At 47.9% G+C, this 27332-nt stretch overlaps 1 pseudogene; it reads left to right on the top strand.

Annotated features, from left to right (window-relative positions):
* Nucleotides 1–604: 604 nt before the first annotated feature.
* On the top strand, nucleotides 605–27229 carry LOC130262515 (beta-galactosidase-1-like protein 2; annotated as a pseudogene).
* The last annotated feature ends 103 nt before the right edge of the window (nucleotides 27230–27332 follow it).

Below are 27332 nucleotides of genomic sequence, written 5' to 3'. Positions count from 1 at the left end.
AAGGGGTCTCTGGGCAGTGGGAAGGGTCTCTGGACAGTAGGAAGGGGTCTCTGGACATTGGGAAGGCTCTCTGGACAATATGAAGGGGTCTCTAGCCAGGGTCTCTGTCCAAGGTCTCTTTCCAGGGTCTGTATGGCAGTTTCTGGCCAGAGGTCTCTGTCTGGTGTCTCTCCACGGGATCTCTATCGTGGGTCCCTGCCCGGGGTCTCAGTAGAGGTTCTCTCTGGGGGGCTCTCTCGTGGGCCTCTCTGTGGGATCCTTGCCTGGGGTCTCTCTATCGGGGTTCTCTCTCGGGGGTCCCTGTCCACGGTCTCAACCTGGGCTCTCCCGCTGCTCTCAGTCCAGGTTCTCTGTCCGGGCTCTCAGTCCATGCTCTGTGTGTGGGCTCTCTCTCAGTCCATACTCTCTGTCCACGCTATCAGTCCAGGCTCCAAGTCCACAGTCTCTTTCCGATCTCTCTGTCCACGCCCTCACCCCGTCCCTCCCGCCTCCTCCAGGGCCGTTCCCTCACGGCCACCCCGCCCCGCCCCCGCGGGCACGCGCGCCCCTGCGGCAGCCAATGGGAGGCGGTGTGGGCGGGGCCGGACCGGCGCGGGCGCGCGCGGGGTGCGCGCCCGGCGGGTCGGGGGCTCGGGGCCCGGGGCCGCTGCGGGGGCCGCGGGTGCCCTGAGGGCCGCGCTCCCTCCGCTATGTGGCCGTGCGGAGGGCGGCGGCAGCGCCGGATCGGGGCCGTGGCGCTGCTCCTCGTCGTGCTGTGGCTGCTGCTGCGCAGGTGAGACCCTACTCGGGTCGTGGGGCGCGGCGGGGCTGGGCGGGGGTGGGTGGGCGTGGGGCGGGTGTCGCTGCCCCGCCGGGCGCAGGCCCCGCCGGCTCAAGAGCTGCGCGCGGATGGAATCGGCGGCGCCGGTGGAGGGGAAAGGGTTATTAACGTAATTAACGTAATTAATGTAATTATTAATGCCGTGCCTCCTGCGCGCTGCCGGGGAGTTCACGGGCGGGAGGCAGCTCGGTGAATCCCGTCCTTTCCGATCGGAGAGCTCCGCTCCCATCATTCCTGCAGCGGAACGGGAGCGTGGGAAGGAGCGGAGTAACGCAGCCGCCGTACCCGCATCAGCCGGGCTTTAAATAACCGTGGCACCCGATATCCACCGCTCCTGCCATCGCCACGAGTGACGGCGGGGCACAGCCCCGCTGCCAGCGCCATAAATTGGGTTCTGGGTCCGGCTCACGCTCTCCTGCCGACCTTGGCTCGGGGGAGGCTTTACATCACTGCAGCGCTGACGGATGATGGGCTTGGCGATCAATCGCCCCGGCAGAGCTGACCCAGCTCGGGGCTCCCTGCCGTGCTCGCACCAGCGTTGTTTCCCTCTCTCCAGCCTGTTCTGGGGCTGGCTCTCCCTGTTCTGTGTCCCCAGAGCAGTGTGGTACCCATGGCCCATGCCCACCTCTCCATCTTATCTTCCTTCTGCCGGTCCTGTTTCACACTGCAGACCAGCAGCTAGCTGTTCCTCTGTAGCCCACCAGTAGTAGCAAGAAATTGTTTAAGGTTCTAACTTGAACCCCACATGTTTTAGATCTTAATTTTGGGGGAGATCCTCTTTCCCGGAGGAACATATCCCATAGTTGTTGCTTCCAAGTGACAAACTCTTCAGTCCCTCCATGACATGCTGGAGAATACATGGAAATACACACAGATATGTATGGAGATACAATACAGTTCTTTTTTGCCAGCTGGGTGTTTTATAACAGGTTCTTAAAATCATAGTCGGAAGCAAACCTGATCCTCAGAGCTATGGAAAAGCTTTAATAAATCTTTGCATAATCAGAAGCAAAATTCTTGCACAGCTGGCCGTGGGTTTGTGCCACCTGGGTTCTTAGGGAGGATTATTGCAAACTGATACCTGATGGAAGTATAGAATCTGTCTCCTGTTAGTGTGTATCCACAAACCCTTGTAGGCGGAATAAACTTGTATGCAGAATAAACTGTTCTGCAAGGTTGCAGTTTTCTCCTCAGCCACAGTCTGTGGCACTGTAGGGCAGCTCGGAGCTTTCACTTTCCCCCGGCCAGAGGAAGCCCAGAATAAACAGCAAAGCCCTTGGAGGTCTCAGTGGAGCTTAGGGATTAGCAGCAAAGTTCCTTGTCCTCTGAAGCACATCCTTCAGCATCAGCAAAGAACTTAATGTCTTTTTCCCCAGGTTTGGCTGTTTTCCACCAACTTTTTCTCTCAGTTGGGCTGGATAGAGGGTGGTTGAACACCAATGGTAAATCTCTCTTGCAGAGAAGATTTCAGCCACATTTATGTTTCACAGGCATGAACAGCGTGGTTGTTTTGTTCAGAAGTTAATTGGGACTTTCCATGTGTTGTATTTTGCACTTCAAATTCCGTCTTACAAAGGCTTATTCCATCTTACTGGACTAACTCGTCCAATCCAACTTCAGGGTCTCTGCTCTGGGGTTAGTTTGTAATGGAATGGTTGTTTTTGGTTTTTTGTTTTGGTTTTTTTTTTCAAAAAGAGACTTCCCTGAAGCAGAGATGAAGTCACAGAATCATGGAATCCTAGAATCTGGGTTGAAAAGGATATTAAAGATGACCCAGTCCCACCCCCTGCCATGGCTAGGGACACCTTCCATTATCCCAGGCTGCTCCAAGCCCCATTCAGCCTGACCTGGAACACTCCCAGGGATGGCTGCTGAGGCTGACAAAGAAGGCCAGGAACCTTTAACAAAGTAAAAAAACCTGTTCTGTCATTATAGAAGTGAGAAAAAAAAAATCTCCAGGGGGCTATAAATTGCTCTCAGGAGGAAGTACAGAGCTTGGGTGCACTTTAAACTCTGGCAGTCCAGCTCAGGGTAACAGGATGAACTCTGCTGAGTCACAGAAATGTTTCTTTCTGAGATTACTTGAACAGATCCTAATGAGAAATGTGGGTTTTGGGATATTTAGGATAATGTGTTGAAAATATTGGGAGCCTGGGAGCTTCCTATCAGCCCTTCTTGGGGAGAAAAAGCACTGGAGCTGGGGAGTTTTAAAGCAGGAAACTTGATGGGAATGGGCCAGGTTAGTTATGCCTGGGATTAAGAAGATAATCTTAAGTGATTAGTTTATTTTTATCTGGCTATGTGTACTTCCTGAGCACAGCCTTCATTCTGGCGCCAGTCAGCAACACTTTTGTGTGCAGGGGTAATTTAGGGCTCTACCCAGCTCAGAAACAACTTGGAAACTCTTTTCCAATCTGATCTTTAAACATTGGAGTATTGCATCTCCAGACCACATTGAGCTTTCCACCTCTGGCTCTCCACCTAAAATAGGAGTAGATGTAACTGGTTTGGTTTGCCAAAGTTACAGTCGGTAATTTAGCAGTGTAGAGGGGCAGGTGGCCATGGGATATTCTGTTTGGGGCTTGAGAACTCTTTGCTGCCGAAATTTGTAACAGTTTCTTGGGAGCAGTGCTGCCATTTCCCAGCCTCATGTCATCATTCTCTGGCTGTGTTTCTGAACATTCTAAACATTCTCAGTCCTGTTCTTAGTCAGGCAGTCATGCTTTACATGTGGCAGATTGGTGTTTTGTACTCATTTCTCCTACCTGAGCTGCACTATCACCATGGACTGTTGTTATCACCCCACCTTCTGATACGCCAATCTCCTTGCTCAGCTCTGTTTCTGTGAATGGCTGGACAGTGTGAGGCAGTGAATATCTAATCTGGCTTCCTTTTCCAGGTATTACCCCTGCCTGCTGCCGGTTGTTTCAGAGCCCTGTGAGAATTCTGTGCTACTCAGGTACTCTGAGCTTGTCAGCCAGCCCGTGCAGTACCCTGCAAGCTTAGGTTTAGCTCCTTTTAGTCGCCCTGTCCTGCCAGAGGACAGACAGGCTGCTGGTTAGCAATCCCTGTAAGCCACGAGCTCTGAGCATCCTCACCCTCTGCTAACAACTGCTTCACCCATAGCCTAGGCAGCAGCTGCAGGCTTAGATGTTCCTCTCTTCTCTCACTGCGACATTCCTCCCAAATGTCATTCTTGCTTTCTGGAGCTGGGAATTCATCCCTCACATCTGGAACAAGCTGCCATTGTCTGACTCTGTGTGTGTGTTCAGAGCTGTGCCACTGGGGTGGGCTGAGGGAGGCAGTGACACTGCTCTTTGTCTTGTTGGTAAAATGGGATTTTAGTTCAGCCAAAGTGAGCTTGGAGCTTGCAGGGCCTTGAGTAGTGCAGGAGCTGAGCCAAGAGAAGGTGTGGCAGCAGCAGTGCTCACCCTGGTAATTGCTGAGGAGCTGCTGGCCCCGTGGCTCTGGCTCTTTTGACAAATAACGTTTTCGGGATTTATGTAAGCAGAGGTAAGTTTATGATGACAAGTGATTTAGTCTCTCCTGGGTGATGAGTATAATCCAGGGAGTTCATTAAATTGAGGAAAAGGTTCTCTGTTTGCAGGGAACAGGTGAGAGGCTTTTATTTTCTCCATGCTTTGAGTTGGAAGATACCAGAATCCCCAGAGATTTGGGATGGCAATGTTGAGATGCAGCTGCTATTGTAACATGGATCTGGAAATCAGCCATGTAAAAAAATCAGCATGGAAATCCCATGCAAAGCAGGAAGGTGTTGAATGCCATAAGTTAGGGAAGTATTTGTGAGTATTGTGAGTGAAATCTTGTCCATCCATGATTCCAGCAAGTGAGTTTCATGCTCTGAGCAGTGTCAGTTGCAGAGTGTGGAACAGTGGCTTGGGCTCAGGGGGGAAGCAGACAGTGAAATGGATTTAAATCTACGTTTGGGAAGATCTCCCAGCTGGCCTAGAGCCTTGTGAACAATCCCCATGCTCTGTATGGCCAAGTGTGGCTTGCTTGAGGAGCAGGAAGGTCAGAGCTGGTCCTGCTGGGTGAGGTGCAATGAGGAGGACACATTCTTTCCCCAGGACTGGCTGCTCACATCTCCTTTTCTCTTGCAGGTTTAACTGGAGTGAGCTGACCCCTCTGGGGCTGTGGGGAAGGAGCCTGGGTTTGCAGACAGAGAAGTCCCAGTTCCTGCTGGAAGGGATGCCCTTCCGCATTTTCGGGGGCTCCATGCACTATTTCCGCGTGCCCCGCGAGTACTGGGAGGATCGGATGCTCAAAATGAGAGCGTGCGGCCTCAACACCCTCACCACGTGAGTGTCCTCCCTGCCCAGCCTCTCCCCTCTTCCTCTTCTGCTCATTGATTCCAGTGAGCCATGACAGTTTATTTCCATCCTTCTTATTGTGAGGAAGGACACAGGAAAGAATAGTGGGGCCTCAGGTTTTCTTTGAGCATCTCAGACCTCCTCCTTCACCTGCACTGCCATTGCTCTGCCTTTCAGGTACGTGCCATGGAACCTGCACGAAAAGGAGAGAGGCAAGTTTGACTTCAGTAAAAACCTGGATCTAAGGTGTGTGGCACAGCCAGCTCTGTTATGAAATACTCCTCTTTGGAGGGAGGGAGTATGTGTTGTTTGACTGAAGATGTTATTTCTCGATGTGCCTTGATCACAATGGGGACTCATTTCTTCCCCTGCCTTCTGGAGTCCTGGGAACTTAATCAGTCCATTACAGTGCTTCATCAAGCAGCTGTCTGCTGCTTTGGTACCTAAATTCAGTGCTGATTGGGGTATTAGGAGTGAGGTTCTGCAGGCAGACAATAATTCCTCTGTCTGGATCCCCAGGGCCTTCCTTTCCCTGGCAGCTAAGAATGGACTGTGGGTGATTCTGCGCCCTGGACCTTACATCTGCTCAGAGTGGGACCTCGGGGGTCTGCCCAGGTGAGTGTGGAAATTGTTCTGTTCAGGGAAGCATCAGGGATAAATAAATCCCAAGCTCATGATCACACAGTCGAGGCTCCTTCAAAGGAATTGCTTTGGAATGGATACCTGCTTGATGGGGATATTTATTTTCTGTGTCCCCAAAGCAGGTGAATGCTCATTATCTTATGGAGCTCTTCTAATTTTTTTTTTTGAGTGTTTAAAATAATAATTGTTATGGTGTAATGGTTACAGCAAGAAAAATAGAATTAGTGGAAGCCATCTTGCTGTTGCACCTTGACTCTGCATAACGTGAACAGGATTTGCAGCTTGATGTAAGAATTTGCTCCATCTCAGCTCCATTTTAAAAGTCCTACTAGAAATCTGAATTACATGGCTGGCAGTAATGAAACCCCACAACCTTTCCAGCCTCCTGTTGTGTTTTCCCCTGAAGAACACAGCTGGAGGAGGCTCTGGGAGCACTGGGACTTGCCAGGTTCCTGAGTGCAGCCAGTGCCGGGTTACCACTTGTTTTCCTCACCTGCACAGAGCACAAACCTCAGTGGAGATACTTGGGGATTTTTTTTTTTAACTTTTCACTTGCCTTTGGCATCAGAGTTGAGGTGTCAGGGACTTACTCCTGAGAGGAGAGATCCTCATGACCACAGCTAAAAGCCACTTCCACGTTAGATTGTGAGAAGTGCATCTGTTGTCACTTGTCACATCACCTATGTGGGTTTTTTTGTCAGATAAAAACTTCTAATAAAGAGCAACAGGACTATTCTCATTTTCCAGCTTTTGATTTTTTTAAGACCACAAAGACACATTTAATAAAGAGTTGAGTCTTTCAGATCTTTGGAAGGATATTAGTTAAGGCCTCATTTTGCAGAGAAAAGGAAGATACAGGCTCATTCCCCTTAAATTGTTACACCATTATATTGTTCTGCTCTTCAACAAATTTCCCTTTTTTCTGTTAACTCCAGACAGAACCCAGCCTTGTAAATCAGCAGCAGAAACAATGGGAACAATTAGAGAAATCTGTTTTGAGAAAGGATTGGGATTTTTTGAAGGAGCACTTGGTTGTAGAGTGCCCTTGGGAATGCAAGGAATCCACTTTAGAGTGATAAGATTAATCCTTGAAATATTTTTGGTAGAGGTGATGAAATGAGCTTAGGCCTGAAATGCAGAACAAAAAGAAGAGATTGGGAATTGGAGCCTGAATTTATTTACAAGTGAGTGATGGGCACGTGGTGTCCTTCACATCTTGGGGTGTCACAGCTGTGCTGGGGCTCTGCCAGGTGACACCAGTGCTCCCTGCCCAGGTGTGTCTTGATGCCAGTGGGTGAAACACCTCTGCTTGACTGGACAGGAGCCTCTAACACATTGCCTCTCCCCAGCTGGCTGCTGCAGGACCCCGAGATGCAGCTGAGGACAACCTACAAGGGCTTCACAGAAGCTGTGGACGCTTATTTTGATCGCCTGATGCGCATTGTGGTCCCTCTCCAGGCAAGCACCACCCTTGTCCCTTGTCCCTCTCTGGGGGTGACATTGCCTGCCCAGGGCAGTGTGGGCTGTGTGTGGCAGCAGCAGGGTGAGGCAGTAACAAATGGACCGGTTCTGCTCCAGGAACCAGCACAGGCTGGGGTTTTCTCTCTCAGTTTGGGAGCATGGGAGGGTAGAGCTGAGTCCATCTGATTCTGGTACATCTTTCCTGCCAGCTAGTGTGGTTTTGGTCCCTGTGGTTGGAAATCATGGTGAACACCTTCTTTGTCTCTTTTTGTCCCCCACAGTACAAGAAAGGAGGTCCCATCATTGCAGTGCAGGGAGAATGAATATGGTTCCTATGCCAAACTACATGACCTATGTCAAAATGGTAACGGTGGCACTTTTACCTTTTTCTGTGTCAATCTCTCCCATAAATCACCTTCCTTGCATGTTTTCTTTTTCCTGTGTAACTTTTGAGTGTGGTTTGAGAGACTCTCGAAAACACCAGCTGCATTTTCCTTGGATGTTTCCTCCAGGTGTGGAAGAGTTGGCAAATGACCCTCTCAGTGTTGATAAATCTGTGTTCTTATGTCTTCCAGAGAAGAGGGTGATAAGCAGCTGGGGAGTTTCTGTATTGCAGAGCTGCCCTGTATTGAAGAAGCTCTCACCTGGGGTTCCTGTTTTGCCTCTCCTATATGATATTTGATAAAGGTTTCCCTTTATTGACTTTCCTGGGAGAACAGTTCGTTGTGAACAAGTCACCAGCACAGTCCTAAACTTGTGTAGTCTGGGGCTCAGCATCAGGCAGGTTAATTTTCCTAATGCCTCCTTTAGCCCTGTCAAAAAGAGATTAAACTGTGCCCTGGCTGCTCTGAGTCAGTGATAAGGAGTTGGCCCATGCCCAGGGAGGCTGGATTATTCTGGTGGATCTCAGAGCAGTCTGCCCTGTTTGCTTGCCCCCAGCACCAGTGCAGGTAGGCAGATAACGAGATCTGCAGTGTCTCACAGGGTTTGTTGTTTAATTTCTTCTCACTGAATGCTTAAAGGTGTTGCTGCACATCAGGGGGGTCACCTATCCAGTCTTGTTCTGCTCCAGGATTATAGGATCCTTCTGAAACCTTTTGGATACCCCAGCTGCACCCTGAGCACCCTGAGGCTCAGGTTGTCCCATTGCTCAGAGTGTCCAGAGGCTCTTCAAACAAATAAATCCATGGCAGGAATGCTAATCTCCTTAGGGCTGTGCCAGCTCCTGCACTGACTCCATCTAATGCTGTGATTTAACTCTGCTTACAAGGTTAAATATGAAGTGTGCATACAAACAAATTAGAGATAATGCCAAGCAAGAGGTTTTGAGAGCCCTAAGTGGAGGGGACACAGAGTCTCTGGGGGTCTGAGCAGCTGCAGGCTTGGCCTTGCTTTTCATGGCTCAGTGAGGAAAGAGCTTGTGCTGTTGCAGACTTGTCAGGACAGATTGCCCTGCCAGGCCTGTGGGTGTATTTTTACAGTGCTGTTTCATCATATTCTGGGATTGTGTGCAGTTTGCAACTGAGGCAGTATAGAATAGTGGTTAGAGGTGAAAATGTGGGAAAGCAGGATTTGCAGGGCTTGGTTTTTGGTTGGAGTGGGATCTGATGTGAGGTGGGGCTCCAAGCCTTTGTTCTGGTTTGTGGCAAGGTGATTCATTCACATCCAGCATCTATGACCAAGTTGCATCTTCCTGAAATTAATAAACTCATTGTCACGGTGGGACTTGGGTTTGCCAGCTTTAATATATTTAATTTCTTTTAGAGACGGGACCCAGGAGTGGAGACAAGGCAGGCTTAAAACTTAGAAAGGTAAAAGAAGAAATTTATTAATAACACAAAAAAAAAAAAATATTCAGAATAAGACCCCTAGATTGTTTCCTCCTCCCCTTCATTCAACATTTCTTACCAACAAACATACAGAGAGCACTTCAGTCAGTGATACATTCAAATAATTAGTTCAGTTTACTTAAGAGAGAAAAGTCCCTTTTTGGTTATGGCTTAAGGGGCGTCTTCACCTTCACAATCTACATCCGCCTGGGACACATGGGGTAGTACTTTTAAAGGCAGGCTGCTGAGAAACAAGATTTTCTTCATCTTCTTCACTATCAAATGTCTCTGTCTCTATTCCAGTCCCAGGACAGAGAGAGCCTCATTCCCCGAGGCAAAAAGTCATCTCTTTCTCTATTAAATGTCTCCGTTCACTTTTCAGTCCCAGAACAGAGAGCTCTTATTTCTCCAAGGCAAAAATAAGGTTCTTCCTCTCAAGCATCCAAACCTCCCCAAGTATATTTCACAGTTTAAAGGAATTTTAGTAAAGTCACTATCCCCTTAGCCCACAAAAAGGTTTTCAGCTACTTATCAGTTCGCATCTTTTCAATCTCTTCCCACCAGGAACTTTATCTTCATTGAGCTGACTTCTGAAGTCTCCAGCTTTATTCCTTTCCATTCAGGAGAGCTTAGAAAAAAAATCGAGGATCTTATCCAGGCATGAAGAAGTTACAATTGTATCCAGATCATGAAGAAACAGCAGGGGCAGCTGGAGGCCTCTTCTCTCAGAAGGAGGAGGGAAGGGGGAAGAGAGAGCCTTTGCTGGCTCCCCGATCCCCCCTGCTCGGCCATGCCATGTGGAGAGGGGAGCTCCGGGCCGCGTGGAGCCATGCGGTCAGGGAGGGGGGGTCGGGACCATGCTGCCAGGCCGGGCCCCCCGCAGAGCCGGGGCCGGGGTCCCAAGCCGGGCCCCCAGCAGAGCCGGGGTGCCGAGCTGAGCTCCCCGCAATGCCGGGGCACCGGGCCGGACTCCAGGCCAAGCCCAGAGCCGGGCCGCAGCCCACCGGCCAGGGACCACCACCCCCGGAGACCGAAAGCCAAAAGAGAGCCAGAAAAACCTGATCCACTGTGATTTGTGAAAGCGAAATAACTTTTCATTGGTTTCCCGAGCTGTCCATCACCAAATCAGCTCTCTGATTGGTGCCAGCAGCTCACAGGGGAAGCTCCCAGAGATGGGAGAGCCCCTCCCACTTCCCAGCTTCAGGGTGGCCTGCTCTGAGGTAAATCCACCCCTCCCCCCAAGCACGTGAAACCAACACACTCATTAAGAAACACCCACAACTCACAGGAAAACCTCCAGTCCGTGTGCTTACCTCCCTTCTTGGCTGCAATGTCTTTGCCTTCCTAAAAGTAGAAGGATATATTGATGTGACCCTTCCCACACAGAACTGAGCTTCTATTCCTGCTTCTCTGCTGTACTCTGGGAGGCATTTAATGCATGCCTGCTGTGCTGTTCCTCCATTTTGCATTTACACAAAAAAGGAAGGGAAGAAACTTAGCATTAATGCACTGCTCAAAGAATTTCCTTAGTAAAATTGGTTAGAAATTCCAGTTCTCTCAGCAGCTGAATTTTGTCTGAATCCAGCATCTGCTCAGGTATAAATTTGGTGGTGGTGGGTTGAGAAAGTCACCAGGTTGTCCTAACTGGGTTGGGTTTGTCTATAGGTTCTGTGTTGCAGAGTTTCTCTAGTGCAGACACTGTGCCATGCCCAGATGTGCTCTTTGTGCTGGCAGGGACAATAAACAAAGGGTTTATGACATTTCACAATTAGTAATTTAGACTGAAGGGACTGAAACCTTGTTCTCAGAGCTCCTGGGAGCTGGAGGAGTGACTTCCAGTGCAGCTACAGTGAAATGAGTGGTTAATTAACAACTAAGGTTTCCTGTTGTCTCCTCCAAACATCAGCCACTGTTCTGTTAAGAACCAGCTACAAGAGAACAATCCTGAGGGGAGGAACCTTGTGTGTGCAGGTGGGTTTTAAAACCTTAGAGTGCTGTTTCCTCTAGTGCTGTGCTATTGAGGAACCACTAAAATCATTGATTATTGAAAAACATTCATTCCTGAGCTGTCCTGTGGTGGCATTCCTTGGAAAATCTGCTCTTCCCTCTTTTCAGCTTCCACTGTCAAGAGTCAGTGCCTGCTTTTCCTTTCCGCCTTCCACCTGAATCCCTCTTGAAAGCAATGAAGCTATTTATGACATTGATCTCAGAAGCTAAAATCCTGAAGTTGGATACATCAGTGAGAAACCAATCCAGCTTTCTAAAAAAAATAAGATTTTCCAGTTGTCTTTAAGCTGGGAAAAGTAGGCAGGGAAGCTTCAGGAGGAATGGAAGATATCACAGGGATAATTTCTCATTACAAGGCACTGTCAGCTGCAGGCTGTCCCCACAGAAGGTGATACTGTTGTGCTTTGATATCCTGGGAAATGCTAAACTCTATTAACACAATAGCTTTTGCTCTTTTTAACCTAGGCCCTGTTAAACAGAGGGATTGTGGAGCTGCTGATGACCTCAGACAACAAGAATGGGCTTTCCTTTGGCTTGGTGGAAGGTGAGTGCTTGTAGAGGTGAGGGAGGGCTGTGGTCTCTGGAGAACATGGCTTTGGAAGAAAAACATGACTTTAATTCACCCTCTTCACCTGCTGGGGGTGTTCTGTCTTGGCTGGATGGTGCAGCCAGAACCTTCCCAGAAAGGTTTAGAGTGGTTTCTTTTCCACATAAAGTGTAACACTGTGTGGAGGGTTGGGCATCTGTACTTCCCACTGAGTCAAGAGAAGGCAGCACCCAGCATTTCTTAATATTTTACCAGACTACAAGGCTGAAAATGTGACTTACTGCTTCATTTAAATATCTATTAAACAAGTTCCTCAGCAATTACAGTAATAACAGTAAGAGATAATATAACAGTAATAACTTGTTCCTGAGGTAGAAGCTTTGCAATTAAAAAGAGAAGAAAAAAGGTCTATTAAAATCTTGATTTTGAATTTTAATTTGAGCAGCAAATTTAGCAATAGTTTGTGGGGCAGCATTATCTTCTCAGCAAGTTTATTTTGGGGAGTGAAACCTTAGGTGGGTGAAGGAGGGTGTCAGATGTGTAGCATGCAGAAGGATCCCCATTTCCCTTCTATAAAGTATGATTCTAATAAGTTTTTAAAATGCTGCTTAGCATCCTTCTCCTTTTTCCTGTGAAGAAATGGAGGTGCAGCTGCTTGAGTTTCACTGAGCCCTAAATCTGACTTAGGGGCACTGATTCTCAGAATTTCAGGTAATTTCAGCTGGGATTTACTCTCTCCTTGGCCTCTGCTCTCTCTCCTGTCCCTGCCAATTGCCTCAGGTGTAACTGCTCCCAAAAATTTGCAGGGTACAGTCTTTGAGTGCTCCTGTTATCACTCAGACACAAATAATGTTAAATTTCCAATCTCAGGTATGGAGATGATTAAAGGGCAAGACTTTCACCTCCTGTTTTTTCCCTCCTTTTGCTTTTCATGACAGTATGAGAGGGATAAATTCATTAATTGAAGTCACAGGCCTTCACCAGCACGGTGGTCTTGTCTTTTGGATTTTTTTTGGGTATGCAGCAGTTTTCAGCTGTGACCACACAGTCACTCTCTGCCTGCCACAGAGTTGCCAGGAGAAGGGCTGCTGTGGAAATGCCTGCCTTGCCCTCATCTCCTGAGGGAATGTTTGCAGCCTCTGAGCTCCTTCTTGTTCAGAGTTGTCTTTCCTGGCGTGTTCTGCTGGGAGCTCTTGGATGTCACAACAATCTGTGTGTCACTGATCTGATGGGTGGATAACCAGGGCTCCAAGTGGGAGAGCAGCAGGGTGGTGAGGAAGGGGTTGAAGGAGAGGCAGGAATCCCTCCCCATCCCTGGAAGTGTCCAGGGCCAGGCTGGACAGGGTTTGGATCAGCCTGGCATGGTGGGAGGTGTCCCTGCCCTTCCAGGGGGTGGGATGGGATGAGCTGAAAGGTCCCTTCCATCCCAAACCAATCTGATTCCAAGAATGCCAAGCTGACCTGCTGAAGCCCTTCTGGGTGACAAAGCCTCTGCTGTCCCTCCAGGCCATGGCTGAAGGACATGGTGGGATGCCTTGTGTGTGTGAAGGATATCCCATGGGAAGGATAAATAAGGCTCTGGGGACTGGTTCTCTTTTCCATAGTGTGCTGTTAATCTGCTTGAAAAGCAGAGCTGGGCATGTTCTCCTTCAGAATTGCCAGCTAGTGTGTTACATCAGTGCAAATCCACCTTTTGTTTTGTTCTCCTTTCATGTTTTCTGTGCTGAATTCTTCAGCTCAGCACACTACATGGGTCAGCCTATTAAAATCAAGGTATAAATAGTGAGAAGTGAGCTTTTTCTTCTGTAAATATTCTGTTTGAAGTGCTCTGCCTGACACAACTGGGGCTGGGTTTGATCCCAGCTCTCTTGTTGGAAGTCAAATTTTAATTCCAAATCACATCATCACTGCTGCATTTGCAGAGTTTGTCTGGGAGAAATATCAGCTGGGAGATACAAAAATGGTTGAAATGAGTGCCAGGGGCTGCGCCACTGATCCCAGATGAGTGTCTCCTGTCCTGCAGGCAGCTGTTCCCACTCCAGAGCCTGAGGATGGGCAGAAGCACAGAGAGTTATTCCAATTCCAGTTCTCTGTGGTTCTCTTGTCCTGTGGTTGCTCTCACTCACCCCCACAGACTTGACAAGCTCTGGGATATTGCCTGGGAAGGGATTCCTGCAGCTGGAGCCTGGGAGAGCAGTGTGCCATCCAGACAGGACTTTCTAATAAGATTGCCTTTATGTGGTGCCTTTTAAGTGAGGATCTCCGAGTGCTTTACAGGCTCTAATTAGACCCTCTCTGGTGAGACCCCAGGAGCTGCTCTGATCTCTGTCTCTGTCATATCTCTGCACATTAGAGCTGAAAGATGGCCTGAGAGGATTCCACTCTGTGCTGTGGTTCACTTGGATTCTGCATACCAAGTGAAGCTTTTGATGGGGAATTTCTGAGGAGGTATTTTGGGGTTCAGGTGTTGCAGCTCCCTTCTGCTGGGGAAATTTCTGAGGAGGTTATTTTGGGGGTTCAGAAGGTGTTGCAGCTCCCTCCTGCAGGGCTGAGGCCTAAGGAGATGCTCCCCAAGACATTTTGGATGAGCCCAGATTAATACATTTGTCCTTTCCCATATCACTGGCTACTGTTAACTTTCACAACCTGGAGCCTGGGCTGCTGAAGTACCTGGACACAGTACAGGTAAGGTGCAGAAACACTTTGTTATCCATATTTTCCAGCACTAGAAGCGAAGCACTGATTTTTGTTTGGGATTTGTGTGTTTGTTGGTTTGGGGCTTCCTTCTCATTAGGCCAAATCCTTCTGGAATCAGGGAAGGAGGATTTAAGTATCCTGTTATCCAGCACCTTCTAAAAGGCTTCTCATCCAGCAGTGCCTTGTGTTTAGCTGATAGGGGTTAGACTACTCCAAGTGTTGGTACCCAGACCTCAGTCTTGAAGTTCCTTCTTTTTTTTCCCAAACTCTTTCACCCTGATGCTGTGGGTGCTCTGTGCAAACTGCTGATGGTGTGTCTGTGATGGGTTCATCTCCAGGGCCTCATTCAGGGTAGATTGATGAAGTTTTAGTGTGTCACTTGAGCATTTTCAACCCTCCATGCTGTCAGTTGTGCATCAGGGAGGGAATTAATTAACTAATGCCTAATGAGCACTTGGTGTGATCAGTGTCCTGATTGTGATGAGGGAGTGGTGAGGGCATGGCAAGTTTTAGGGTTAGTGCCAGCTTACCTGTCTCTTTACACCCTCTGTGCTCTGCTTGCTCCAAATGAACAATGGGAGCAGAGATCTGCCCCAGTCCTGATCAATTCTCTCCTCACTTCTTCCCTTGGCTGTGGAGGGAAGCCCACTGGCATGCTGGATGTTCAATCCTACAGCTTTCATTTGTTTTCTTTTCCTCTGCTGGTAAAAGAGGCTCTGCTGGAAGTGCTTTCACCTCCTTTAGGTCTTCCAGAATTTCCTAAACTCTGCAAATGAACAGAAGGTGGCACCTTCCCCCAAAGGTGCAGCTCTTCCTTTGCCACACTCATTTCGAGATAGGAAGTGTTTGTAGGGGTTATGAAGCTGTTTTATCTTTTCTTTGTTATGGGTTTTTGTTCCAGAAGGTGATAAAATCCCTTCTGTGGCCGGTTCACTGGGGATGGATTGATTAAATGTATTTCCAAGAGCTGGAATGTTTAGGTGATTACAGGCAGTTGTTTTCTCCTAATGAAACACCAGTTTCTTTAATGCCACTTCCCTCAGCCAATGTCAGTGATGTCAGACAAAACCCCTGTCACACAAAGGGTAAAACTGCTGGAAATAAAGCCCAGGAGGCTGGAGGGGCAGCCAGGGCTGAGCACACTATTGCCCTGCCCATGCTAAGGGGACAGGAGGGATCCTGCAGGAGCTCAGGGAGCTGGCAGGCACTGACAAATGGGAAGCAATTGCTCTGTGTGCAGAGCCTTTAATGAAGACCTAATTCCTGCAAAATCTTCCCTGCCAGCACCATATGCAGCATTAAAAAGGCATTAAAGCAGCTCAGGTCTGCTGCTGTATCTTGGCAAGCACTGGCTGCCCTGCACCTGCAAACTCTCAGCTGGCAGTGGCGTGGCAGATAAGCTGACATTTATAAATGTGTGTTTCTAGCAGGAACTAAACACTCACAGTTGGTTTGTACCTTTGCTACAGCTCTCCCGAACAGCAGCATCCAGAAGTGTTTGATGGCTTCTGATTGTGTACTCAGTGGTTTGTGCTTTGTGACCAGCAGAAGCACAAAGCTTTGCTTGCCTGTTCTGGGCATTGCTGGCCCATAGCTTCTTGTTCCTCACATGCCCAGAGCTCCTTAGGTGCCTTTTTGTCTGTGCCAGTTGAGAAGAAAACACTCCTGTAAAGCCACTCACCACACAATTTGAACAATGCTTCTCTAGAAAAAAGGAGTGACTGCAGGACTGCCCTGAATCCATTTTAATTCTGTTTTTCTCTTGACAGAAAGACCAGCCAAAGATGGTGATGGAGTACTGGACCGGGTGGTTTGATAACTGGGGAGGCCCTCACTATGTCTTTGATGCAGATGGTGAGCACCAAACGCTGTTCTTGTAGAACATTGTGTAGTGAATCTCAGCCCCTTGTGAGTGCAGCACCTTCTCCCTGGTTTAAAAGCTCATTTGGAAGGCTACTACTAAAAAAACCAAACCCCCAGGGCACCTGAAGAGCAGTGAAAAGAGAGCTATACAAGACTGTTTTAACGACTCTCATCCTCCTGCAATTGTCTTTGTAATTGGGTCATTAGTGTGTTCGGTTTAGGAGTCTGACTGAGGAGTCCTTACAACTCTTCTTCTTAAAAGCAAAATTCCTGCTGGAGGCCACGACCTTTTTCACCTGGAGGAGAGGAATATTTGAATGTATTAATGCATCACTATTATATCAGCACTGCCCCTTACTGATGCAAATCACAAAACAAATCATTGTGATTGCACAGAAATGACAGGGAGCAGAACTGACTTGAATTCCTGGCCCAGATTTGCTTTCCGTGGCCTCCCTGGCACTGCCCTTTTTTTGCAGAGATGGTGAATACTGTAGCAAGCATCCTCAAAACAGGAGCATCCATCAACCTCTACATGTTCCATGGAGGCACTAACTTTGGCTTCATGAACGGGGCTTTGGAAGCTGATGAGTACAAGGCAGATGTCACCAGTTATGGTGAGTTTATTGTCACTGCCTTGCCTGTGCAGCACCCTTGGCTGGTGACAGTAAGCAGAACACTGAGAAGTGATCAGCACAACCACTTTGCCCTGGAGAGATGAGGTGGGACACAGCTCAGAAGTAAATTGCTGTCTAAAAGAGAGCTTACACATGAGTATTTCCAATTCCCAGCCCATTCCAGGAAGTGGGGGATTCCCTTATTCTGAATTGTAAATAGAGGTGTCACAGATGATGAATTGATATCTCTTTTTTCTAGGCAGAGACAGTGATCCAAGACACCATTTTTTAATTTTACCAAGTCAAATTGTACCATAAATCTCTTTTCATCCCAACAGCCTGTGGTTAAAATGGTTAATTGTTGACTTTATCCTGTGTGAAATTCTGGATATGTGCAAATTAGATCTCTGAAAGTGTGAATGGCTCTTCTCTAAATTAAAGAATTTTGTGGCTGTTTAATGATGTTCACTCAGATTAAAGTGTAGAGATTTCCATACTATAGACAATGCCATAAAAATTGTGCCTGAAGCTTTTGTTTCTTGCATGAAACCATCCCAGAGCTGCTTTATTGTTCTTAAAACACGTGCTGCTTTTCTGCTTTTCCAGATTATGATGCTGTGCTGACAGAGGCTGGGGACTACACATCCAAATTCTTTAAGCTTCGACAACTCTTCAGCATGGTCATTGGTAATTCCAAATCCAGGACCCACAGCACTGCTCCACCCACACTCTGAAATCAGGGAATTAGTTAAACTGGCCCTTCTGCTGGAGCTCTGGGGCTGAGGCTGGTTGGGAATTAAGGATGGGAGGACCAAAGGAGATCTGGAGGAATCTTGAATTTGTGATGCCTGAAATAATTGACCCATCTTTCTTTTTGCATCCCAGGCCAGCCCCTTCCTCTGTCCCCCATGATTGAAAGCAAGGCCTCCTATGGTGCCATCCTGCTGCACCAGTACATCTCCCTCTGGGATGTGTTGCCAGCACTTGTACAGGTATTGACACCTCTTTTAATGCATCCCAGACCTAAGAGGCATCAACTTTTACAGAAGGCAATTTGTGCTCTGCCTTGTTATGCCATAAGGATGAGGTTGGGAGATTTTTTTGCCAAGGAGATGCAAAAGCCGCAAATCTTTTATCTCACATTTTCACTACTACTTCTGTTCTCTTGGAATTGCAGTTTTGCAAGTCCTTGGCTCCTTTTTTTGGTACTTTGGTCAGGAGGGACCAGAGCTGGGGGGCTCTCACCTGTGGCAGAGTGGAACACTGGGTCTGTCAATGTGAGAGGCCACTGCTGATGCTCCATTTGCTTCTCCCCTGCAGCCCATTAAGTCAGAGTTCCCTGTGAACATGGAGAATCTGCATCTGAATGACAGCATTGGGCAGCCCTATGGATATGTGCTCTATGAGACTGTCATTTTTGGGGGGGGCCAGCTGCACGCCAGGGACCACGTCCGGGACCGGGCACAGATAGGACTCACCCAGCTGGGCTGGGAATGCTTTGGTCTGGGCAGAGAGGCAGGAAATTGAGGGAAAACATGAAATTTTACATTATTCCACTTCTCAGCTAAACCCCAAAGCCTTATCACTTCTAATTAAATTTCCAGTTCCATTCTCCTAAAACTTACAACACCTTTAAAATGAGAATATTGAATGTTCTGAGAATATTTTGATTATTTTATTCTCACCTGTGCTGACAGTGACACAGTTACAGACACTTGAGTTGTAGGTTCAAGCAGAGACAGTTTCCTCCCCAAATCCAGCTGGAGTGATGTGGTTATGACATAATTGATGAGCAGTTGCTCTGGTCTCCTGTGCTCTGTTCTGCAGGTGTTTGTTAACACCATGTATGTGGGGGAGCTGGACTACAACACAGTGGAGCTCTCCATTCCTGAGGGACAGGTAACTACAGGGGATTGCTCAGGGTGTAGGTAACAGGATCACCAAAGAGGGAGAAGTCTCAAAAAGGCACCTTCTTCTAACCCAGAGTAGCTTGGTACCCTAATCAGACACAATTAGTGGGATTTCACTGCCAAGTTGCCATTTGTGATTGAAAAGTGGGGCCTGAGTGCTTTCCCATGGAGAAATTCAAGTTATTGTAGCCCTTGCTGCCCTAAATTTGCCAGCCTTCTTACCACAGCCACAGCACTGAGTACCTGTACCCTGTTATTGCAGATGAAATCCATGCAGGCTTCACCTTCCTTAGCACAAAGCAGGTGTTAAGGGGTTTTGGAAGCTTTTGGGTCTCAAATGAAATGAGGGAGGATGTCTCTCTTTAGGTCTGAGGGCAGTTTTACCTTGGCAGAAGCTGGCACTAAGAGCACTGTATTGATTGAGCACATTGCACCAGAGCTATGGTGGCTGTGAGAGCAGGTGAGGGGGTGGCACTGCTTGTTCTTAAGGCCTGTATGAGAGTTCATGGCACAAGCCTGTCCTGTGTCAAACTCCCTTTCTGGCTCTGTGGGTGCTATCAAAATGGGAATTAAACATTCAAGAGTCAAAAATAAAACAACCCAGAAATACTGTTTGCAGTAGAGAACTTGAAAGTAAACGTATAAATTGCAGTTCCAAAGGTAGCAATGCCACTTCCCCCCTTGAACACCTCTGCTGAGGCTGGTGCAAGGCTGGTGCAGCTGATGTTCTCCTAGTTTGTTTTCAGCAGGGCTTCAGGCAGCTGAGGCTCCTGGTAGAGAACCGTGGCCTGAGTCAATTATGGGCTGGCACTGAACGAGCAGAGGAAAGGTGAGTTTGGTCCTGTGCTCCCAAACTCTCCCAGAGACTCCTCAGAGTGCAAATCCTGCAGAGCTGTCTGTGTGCTTTGGGCCCAGCACAGCTCTGGTGGTGCTGGTCAGCACTGGGAGCTGGTGGGAAGTGGGGTGAGGGAGGGAATGTGTTAAAAAAACCTTCAGCCCTGTGTGGAGTGATCAGAGGGAATGCAGTGGCTGCTCAATGCCCTGCACCAAGGTTTATTTTAGCTAAAGCCAGGGCTGTCAATGAATCTTGCTCTGCTCTAGGTTTCCTAGGTGATGCTCAGCTCCCTTTCTCTTGCTCTGTGAGCATATTACTTCACAAGAGAAGGAAGGAAAATACCTTTTTTAATCTGTGTTTTCCCTTGAGGAGTTGATATTGGAGGATCACAGCATTTAAAAGCTCACGCATTGTCAGGAGGAGGGAACTGCATACCCTTGAGCAGAATTGACTGAAATGCTCCAGCCTATCACACAGTGGTGGAGCTGCAAGGGGTTGATTCTGTTTTAGTGGGGAACTATGTGCAAAAGCTCTATAAGATAGATTAATGGAGTTAGGCACATGGCTGTATCGATTTTATTTAGTGCAGAAAAGTTGCATAAACCTCAGTGCTGCCTAGGCAGCCTCAGTCCTGTAATTAGGAGGCTGCATTAGCACCCAGGCTTTGCCTGCTTCAGGGAGAGCAGCTTGAACAAAAGGGTGCTAAAGGTCAATGACTTATTAAGGTGCCTTAAAATCCTGGGATGAAAAGCCTTGGAGCAGCCCTGGGCATTGCTGCTGGCTCAGTTATGTTTTGCTGTGCCTATTGGAGAAGGGATTGACTGCTTTAAAAAAATCTGTGCATGGTCAACTCCCTAAATGCCAACAACCTGCCTGTGCCAGCACATCCCAGTGTGTTCTGCTGAGAGGGGCTGGAGGCCCAAGTGAGCTGTGGGAGAGAGAGGCCAAAGTTGAGTGATGCTCCCCACTCAGTCTGGATCAGCAGTGGGACCATATGGACTCTAATTCCATTGCAGAGTGTGGCTGCTTTCCATCTCCTGCTGTTCCTCAGATTCAAACAGCAAAATCCATCAGCTTTAGCTGTTCCTCAACTCTTCATTACCCCCATTGCTCTTGCAGGCTTAATTGGTGACGTCTTCTTGAATAAAACCCCCTTGAGGAACTTCAAGATTTACAGTTTGGAGATGAAACCTGCCTTCATGAAAAGGTTGGTGGGATTTTAACTTTTTGTTTTTTTCCCTTCCTCATTTGAAACCACCTGTTTTTCAGCAATTCAGTGTCTAATAGGGAGCAGCTAAATGAGGCAACCTGAGGTAACAGTGGGGAGGTGGATTTTTGCACTGGTAAGTTCTTTGCTGATGCTTTTGCCTGAAGTAGTGCAGGAACTGGTGCCAGCTGATCCATACCATCATTTAGGGAAAAATCTAATCCCACTGTGCAGGATTTAAAGGTTTCCTTGCAGCAGGGTTGGATCAGGTAGGTAAAAGCCAGGCTTGCCCAAAGGGAAGGATCCCCTCACACCCACATGGTGGAAATTTTAGGTCTTTCTGGAAATTACCAATCTAGCTGATATATTTAGTAATTCAGCCTGGCAAGGGATGGATTAATTCTAGAAAGCCACTGATAGTGCATTAACAATCCAGATGGCTCCCTCTCTTTTATGTTGTTTTGCTTAAATTCAAGGAAGGAAATTTAGCAGGGGGATGTTGAAGCAGATGTTGTCAGCACATACAGAAAACCTCAGCAAATGTTTCAGGCAGCAGATGCCCTATGGACTCTGGCCACAATCCAGAGACACTCTTTTCAGTGATGTTTTTAATACTAGAAAGCAACTTATGTGCATCCCCCAAGATATCACAGCTGCCCCATTTTGTGTAGGAGGGAGAGACAGAGGCCACGTTAAATCAAATTGGCTTTTAAAAGGAAAGAAAGTCCACATTCTGAAATGCCTAAGGACAGTTTTAGCAGGGGCTACCTGAAGGATTCTCATTGATGGGGTAACTCACAGTTACAGGAGTGCAGGGTGTTAGAGGAATATTTCCAGTGAGGAGCATTAAAGCAAGTGAGCTGCCACGGCCAAACAAAAGCAAGATTAGTCACCACTAGCCTCAGCTCCTGGCTGCTGACCAGCAGCACTGAAACACAGTCAGCTCACAGTCCCTGCAGGGAGGAGGGAGAGCAGTGTTGTGAAAGGAGCTGTCACAGGCTTTTAGTTGAATAATTCAGTAGCAGCCAAGCTGCACTGGATCAATAACTTCCCCTAGTCCAAGAGATGCAGTTTGTAAGGGATGGAGGGAACATGTTCTGACAGAAGCTCAAGGCTTCTAGGGGATTCTGCTCTCCTTATTTCCTCTTCTGCTTGTGCCCTGCTCCCAAATTGGTGCCACAGGTAAGAAATAATGTCAGATTTCCCCTAATTACTGCACACTTGCAAGGATGTGTTTATGTTCCTCGACAGGAGCTGTGGCAGGAATGTCTGGTGTGAATCCTGTCAGTTCTGCAGTCTCCTTTAGCAAGACACAGCATTTAAAGCACTCTGGCAGATCTGCAGAATCCTCAGCAACCAACATGAAGCAGAGCTTTTGTCCCAGAATGGTTTGGGTGGAAGGAACCTTAAAGATCCTCTCATCCCACTCCTGCATGGGCAGGGCACCTTCCACTATCCCAGGTTCCTCCAATCTGGCCTTGGACACTTCCAGGGTTGGGGCAGCCACAGCTGCTCTGGGCACCCCGTGCCAGGTCCTCACCACCCTCACAGGAAAGAATTTTTTCCCAATATCCAACCTAAACCTGCTCTCTGCCAGTGTGAATCCTTTTCCCCGTGTCCTGTACCACACGCTCTTGTAAAAAGCATTTCCCTTTGAGGTGGTGACAGCCCCAGTTACCCTGCTCTTGTAGCCCAGCTTGGCCTGCCAGGGGGACAGAGGCAGGTGGCCCCTGTGGCCTGTGTGAGTATCCCTGTTGTCCCTCTCTTGCAGCTTGCAGCAGGTCTCTGGCTGGAGCACAGTCCCGGATTATTTCAGGGGGCCGGTGTTTTTCCGTGGGAGGCTGTGGATAGAGCAGCAGCCACAGGACACCTTCCTGAAGCTGCAGGCAAGTCCTGGTATTCAACAAGGTTCTAAAAAAGCTGGTTAGAGACAACTGTGCAACAGCTCTGGCTGATTTCTGTCTGTAGCCTCCCCCTCTCTCTTAGAGAATTATTCTGAGGGTCTGAGTCTCCTCCAGGTAATTCTGTTCAGTCTGAAGAGGTCCTGTGAGAAAACTGACCCTGCAGAGCTACCAGTGAACACAATCTTTTTTTTATTGGCATACAAATGCTATTTTCTAGTTGCAGAGGAGTAATGGGCACAGAAAATAAAGGAGGGCCTTGCTTTATTCCTGCTTTGTCAGTGTGACATGGAAAGAGTCACTTCTTTTTGGCCATAGCATTCCTGTCATCCTTCTGTGGGAGACTGCACAGAACTTCAGATGAGATTTTAAATCTTACGAAACTTCCTCCTCTGATTTCCCTCCCTTAGAGCCAACCTTGTGCCCAGCCTTACAGTCCTGCTCACTTTCCCATTCATTGGGAAAGTTATATTTGTTGTAAATCAGGGCAGCCAACAGCAATTCGGTTTTTCTGTCACCTGGAAAGAGGTGGGGGCAGATATTCCATACTTGGGAAGGAATAAAGACCTGTCTGTTGAAAGGGAAGAAATTTCCTGTACAAATTGCACATTTTTGAAAGTTTTATCCTTTTAATGAGCACATTAAGGATAACTCCTGTTCAACATGGCTTGTTTAAATGTTCCTGGCTGCAGGGATTTGCACAGGGAAAGCAAGCAGAAAACCTGCAGAAAGTGGCTGGAAAGAATGCAAGTGTGAAAGCAGATTTGGTTTCTTGTGGGGCTGCCAATGAGGCAGCAGAGCTGCATCAGCAATTCCATGTTCTGCCTTAATTCCAGGGCTGGGAGAAAGGAGTGGTGTTTGTCAATGGGCAGAACCTGGGAAGATACTGGAAGATTGGACCTCAGGAAACACTTTACCTTCCTGGGCCCTGGCTAAGGAGAGGGGGCAACGAGGTGAGAGGCTCTGCTGGGATTGCTCTTTGCCTTTGGGGTTGTTAAAGATGCTTGTCCCAAAGAGCCAGACATGCACGGTACAGCAATTATTCTTTAGCTGACAGCCAGTGCTATCTCCTAAGATCTCTGAACATTAGGGAAGGTGCTGCTCTAAAGCTGGCTCTGGCTCTGACAGCCATGGAGGGGTGCCAAGGATGGCAGCTGAACCTCACAGCTCTGCCTCAGGTTGGAAATCAAGACAAACCTGACGTGGTGCTGCTTCATCCCTGCACTGCACTGACTGATCTGATCTCTTTAGGTGGTGCTTCCTTCCCCTCCTCCTAAGGATATTTTGAGCCCCCATGTTTTGTAAGAAGGGTTTTCTCTCCCTGTGCAGATTGTCATCTTTGAGGAGCGCACGGCCGGCCGCATCATCCAGTCCGTGGACATCCCCTATTTGGGACGGACCCAGTACGTGGATTGAGAGCTGCTTTCCCCTGTTTGGCTCATCCTGAGTATTCCTGGTTGCATGTCTGAGGGCTCAGCACTTGGGCATGCTAATCTCCACTACAGCCAGGGGAAGGATTTGCCCTCTGGCAGTGAGTTCAGAGGAGAGGACAGCCAGAGGCAGCAGGGCCCCTGTTCCATGGATGGATGGAAGGATGGAAGCAGCAGCTCATCTCCCTGCACTGCTGAGGCCCCCAGCCCGCATGGCTGCGCATGCTCTGGACCATCTGTGGATGTGGGGGAGTAAAAAGGTGCTGGAGGCAGGTGAGAGAAAGAGAGAGAGAGGAGGAACTGAAGCCATCTGAACTGAAAGCTGAGCTCAGCTTTCCAGGGACCTTCACAATGTGCTATTGGTGGCCTCCTTGATTTTATAATTAGGTAGGGAGAAAATAGTGGTGAACGTGTGAGTAATCAGGTGTGGAAAAGCATTTTGGTGTGCTTTGAGGCAGATTTTAGCAAGTCTGCAAAAAGGCCATTATGTGTTCCCTTGTTGGAAAGCAAGGTGGTTGTCAAATGATTTTTAATTTCAGCTTTTTTTTTTTTTCCCACTATGTTTTACTTATGGAGGTAGTTTCTCTCTCAAAAGGAAAAAAAAAATTAAAAAGTGAGATGTGTTTTGTCTTCTATCAAATGTATCATGTTTTGGGCCAGACAGGAATGACAATTTCCAAGGACGAGAAAAGAACAAGTGAGTCCTGCAGTTCCCTCTCCACCAGTGCTCACACTGTGAAGCACCTAAAGATGAAATTCCCCCTTGGAAAGTGAGCAGGGATCAGATTTGCACTGGGGTAGAAGCAAAGGGACTGCAAGTAGAAAAAAAACTCATCCCTTAAAGCTGCTCTGGGATCTTGGGTCCTGGTTTCCTTTTTCTTTTTCTCCCTCTAAAGAGAAACTCAGGATTTAGGTAAACCCAACGTTCTTTGAACTCACCAGCTCCAGGCAAAGAGGAGCTGCAGCCTCCTTAGGGAGAGAGAGAGATCAAACCTGAGCTGTGAATCCTTCAGAACCTCCAAGGAGTTGCTGCTTTCTGTGCCACCACCAGCATTCAGGCTCTGGGAGAAACACCAGGCTGTGTCTGTAACGGAGGTGCAGGGTATTCTGGCTCTTAGAAACCATCATTTTATTTAACAAATTTAAATACAGTTTGTTTAAAACTGAGAACAGACAGTGCAGCTGGAACATACTCCATCCTGGCCAGGTCTGGTCATACCTATCTCTGCTCCCCAGGGCCACAGCAGCTCTGGGACAGCTCAAAGTGCCCAGGCTCTGTGGCCAGAGCAAATGTGCAGGGCTGTGTTCAGGACTCCATCCTTTGCATTTTTCTGAAAGTTATTTCCTTCCAAGGAGGGAAGTTTGGAACCCAGCAGGGACTGGAATTCAGATTAGTGAAACAAAACATGCAGCTCGGAGAGGACGTCGGTTGGAAACTATTTCAATGCTATGAAAACTTGGAAGTCCTTGGAAAATGTCTCTTTCCACTGTAGGGTTTGCAGACTGAAGGGAGCTTGGAAGGCCAGTACAATAACAGAATAAATCTACTTGAGTGCAGAGTTTTAACCCAAGGTAACAATGTAAGGTAACCTGTTCCCACAGAGCAGCCAGCAGCATCCAACACTTTCTTTCCAAGTAGTGCTTCAGCCATTGCATCTAAAAGGAACATTTTTCTAAAGGCTTCTGTGGCTGGGAACTAAAGAATGTGACTTTTCCCCAATGGTTCTGATATACAGTAGGAGAAAATAACTTACAAAAAATATTTTCCTTTGAAATATCAGGAAATACACAATGTCATTAGTCCAAGGGGAGACTTCTGCACCGTGAAGCCAACAATCAAACCCAGAGCATTTTAATAGTTCTGTGTGTTAGGGCTAAAAATAACCAGATCTATTGCAGGATTACATTTTTCCCTCAGTTCAAAGGTAAAATTGTGCTTCAAAATTTTTGAAGGAATTGGGACAGCAGTTGGGGGGGCGGGGGTGATCAAAGGTTTGACAACAGTTATGAAGCTAGAGGGAATTTAGGGGGTTTGGCTGGGGAGAAGCGGCCTGTTGTACTCCAGTTTTTATCTCAGCAAGTTTGGCAGTCTCAGTCACCCACGGTGGCAGCACCACCAGATAATAAATAGTAATTTGAATCAACAGAGCCCTGAGCCCAGGATCCCCTTCCCAAGGGTGCTGCTCTCTCCATCAAAGGGGCCTGGGAACTGCTCCAGGGTGGCTTTTCACACCAGCTCTGCAGTAGCAGTAAAGGGCTGAGACAAGGATACACTCCAGTCAAATGGGAAATGCACTAAAATCACCTCTTAGCATCCAATCCCTAGTTTGAAGCAGTTTTGTTTTTTAAGAGTGGAAATTTGCCTTTATATAGGAGCACCCTTCAGAGAATCCCACACCTAATGCTCACAGGAACCAAATTAGGGCTAAACAGGACCAAGATCTGGATGCATATTATGGTGTATGGCCCCAACAATCAATCTCATTAAACCCCAGTTCCAATTATTTTAGCATTTTTAGCACATGACTCCATTTTAACATTTTTAGCACATGACTCCATCCAGGAACAGTGGTGATCAGCAGCTCCCTGCTCCTGTTCCTCCATCCCACCCTGGGGCCTTACAAGAAAGATGGGGACAAACCTTTTAGCAGGGATAGGACAAGGGTTGATAGTTTTAAACTCAAAGAGGATATATTAGATATAAGGACAATTTTTTAGAAGGAGGGTGGTGTCACACTGGCACAAGTTGCCCAGAGAGGTGGGGGATGCTCCGTCCCTGGGAATATTCAAGGCCAGGAGCAACCTGGTCCAGCTGAAGTGTCCCTGGCTTTGGCAGGGTGTTGGACCAGAGGACCTTTAAAGTCCCTTCCACCACATAGGAATAAAACTGAGGAAGGAAAAGGAGAGGGAAATCAGAAAACAGTGATGCTTAAAGGGTTTGTTCTAACCTGCCTTGCTTTCCCCCCTCCCCCAAACCCTTCCTGTCTTGTGCAGCGTAACAAACACTGATTAAAGTCGGTTTGAAATTAAGGGCTAAGGTGCCATCTCAGAAGGCAGCCGTCCCCTCCATGGCCAGAGAGTTGCTCAGGCTGTCACACATGGCCACAAGGTCCGTGTTTCTCAGCAGAACCAGTCCCCCCGTGGCTGTCAGCCACCCAGGCCGGCAAAGAGCCGCTGCTCGGTGCAGCCCCGTCCCATTGGGAGCCTGGCGCCGGGAGGGGCAGTCCCGGTTCGC

This window comes from Oenanthe melanoleuca, chromosome 24 (assembly GCF_029582105.1).
Source record: "Oenanthe melanoleuca isolate GR-GAL-2019-014 chromosome 24, OMel1.0, whole genome shotgun sequence".
Lineage (NCBI taxonomy): Eukaryota > Metazoa > Chordata > Aves > Passeriformes > Muscicapidae > Oenanthe > Oenanthe melanoleuca.
Note: the sequence above shows the minus strand (reverse complement) of the source record. Positions and strands in the feature narration are given on the sequence as shown.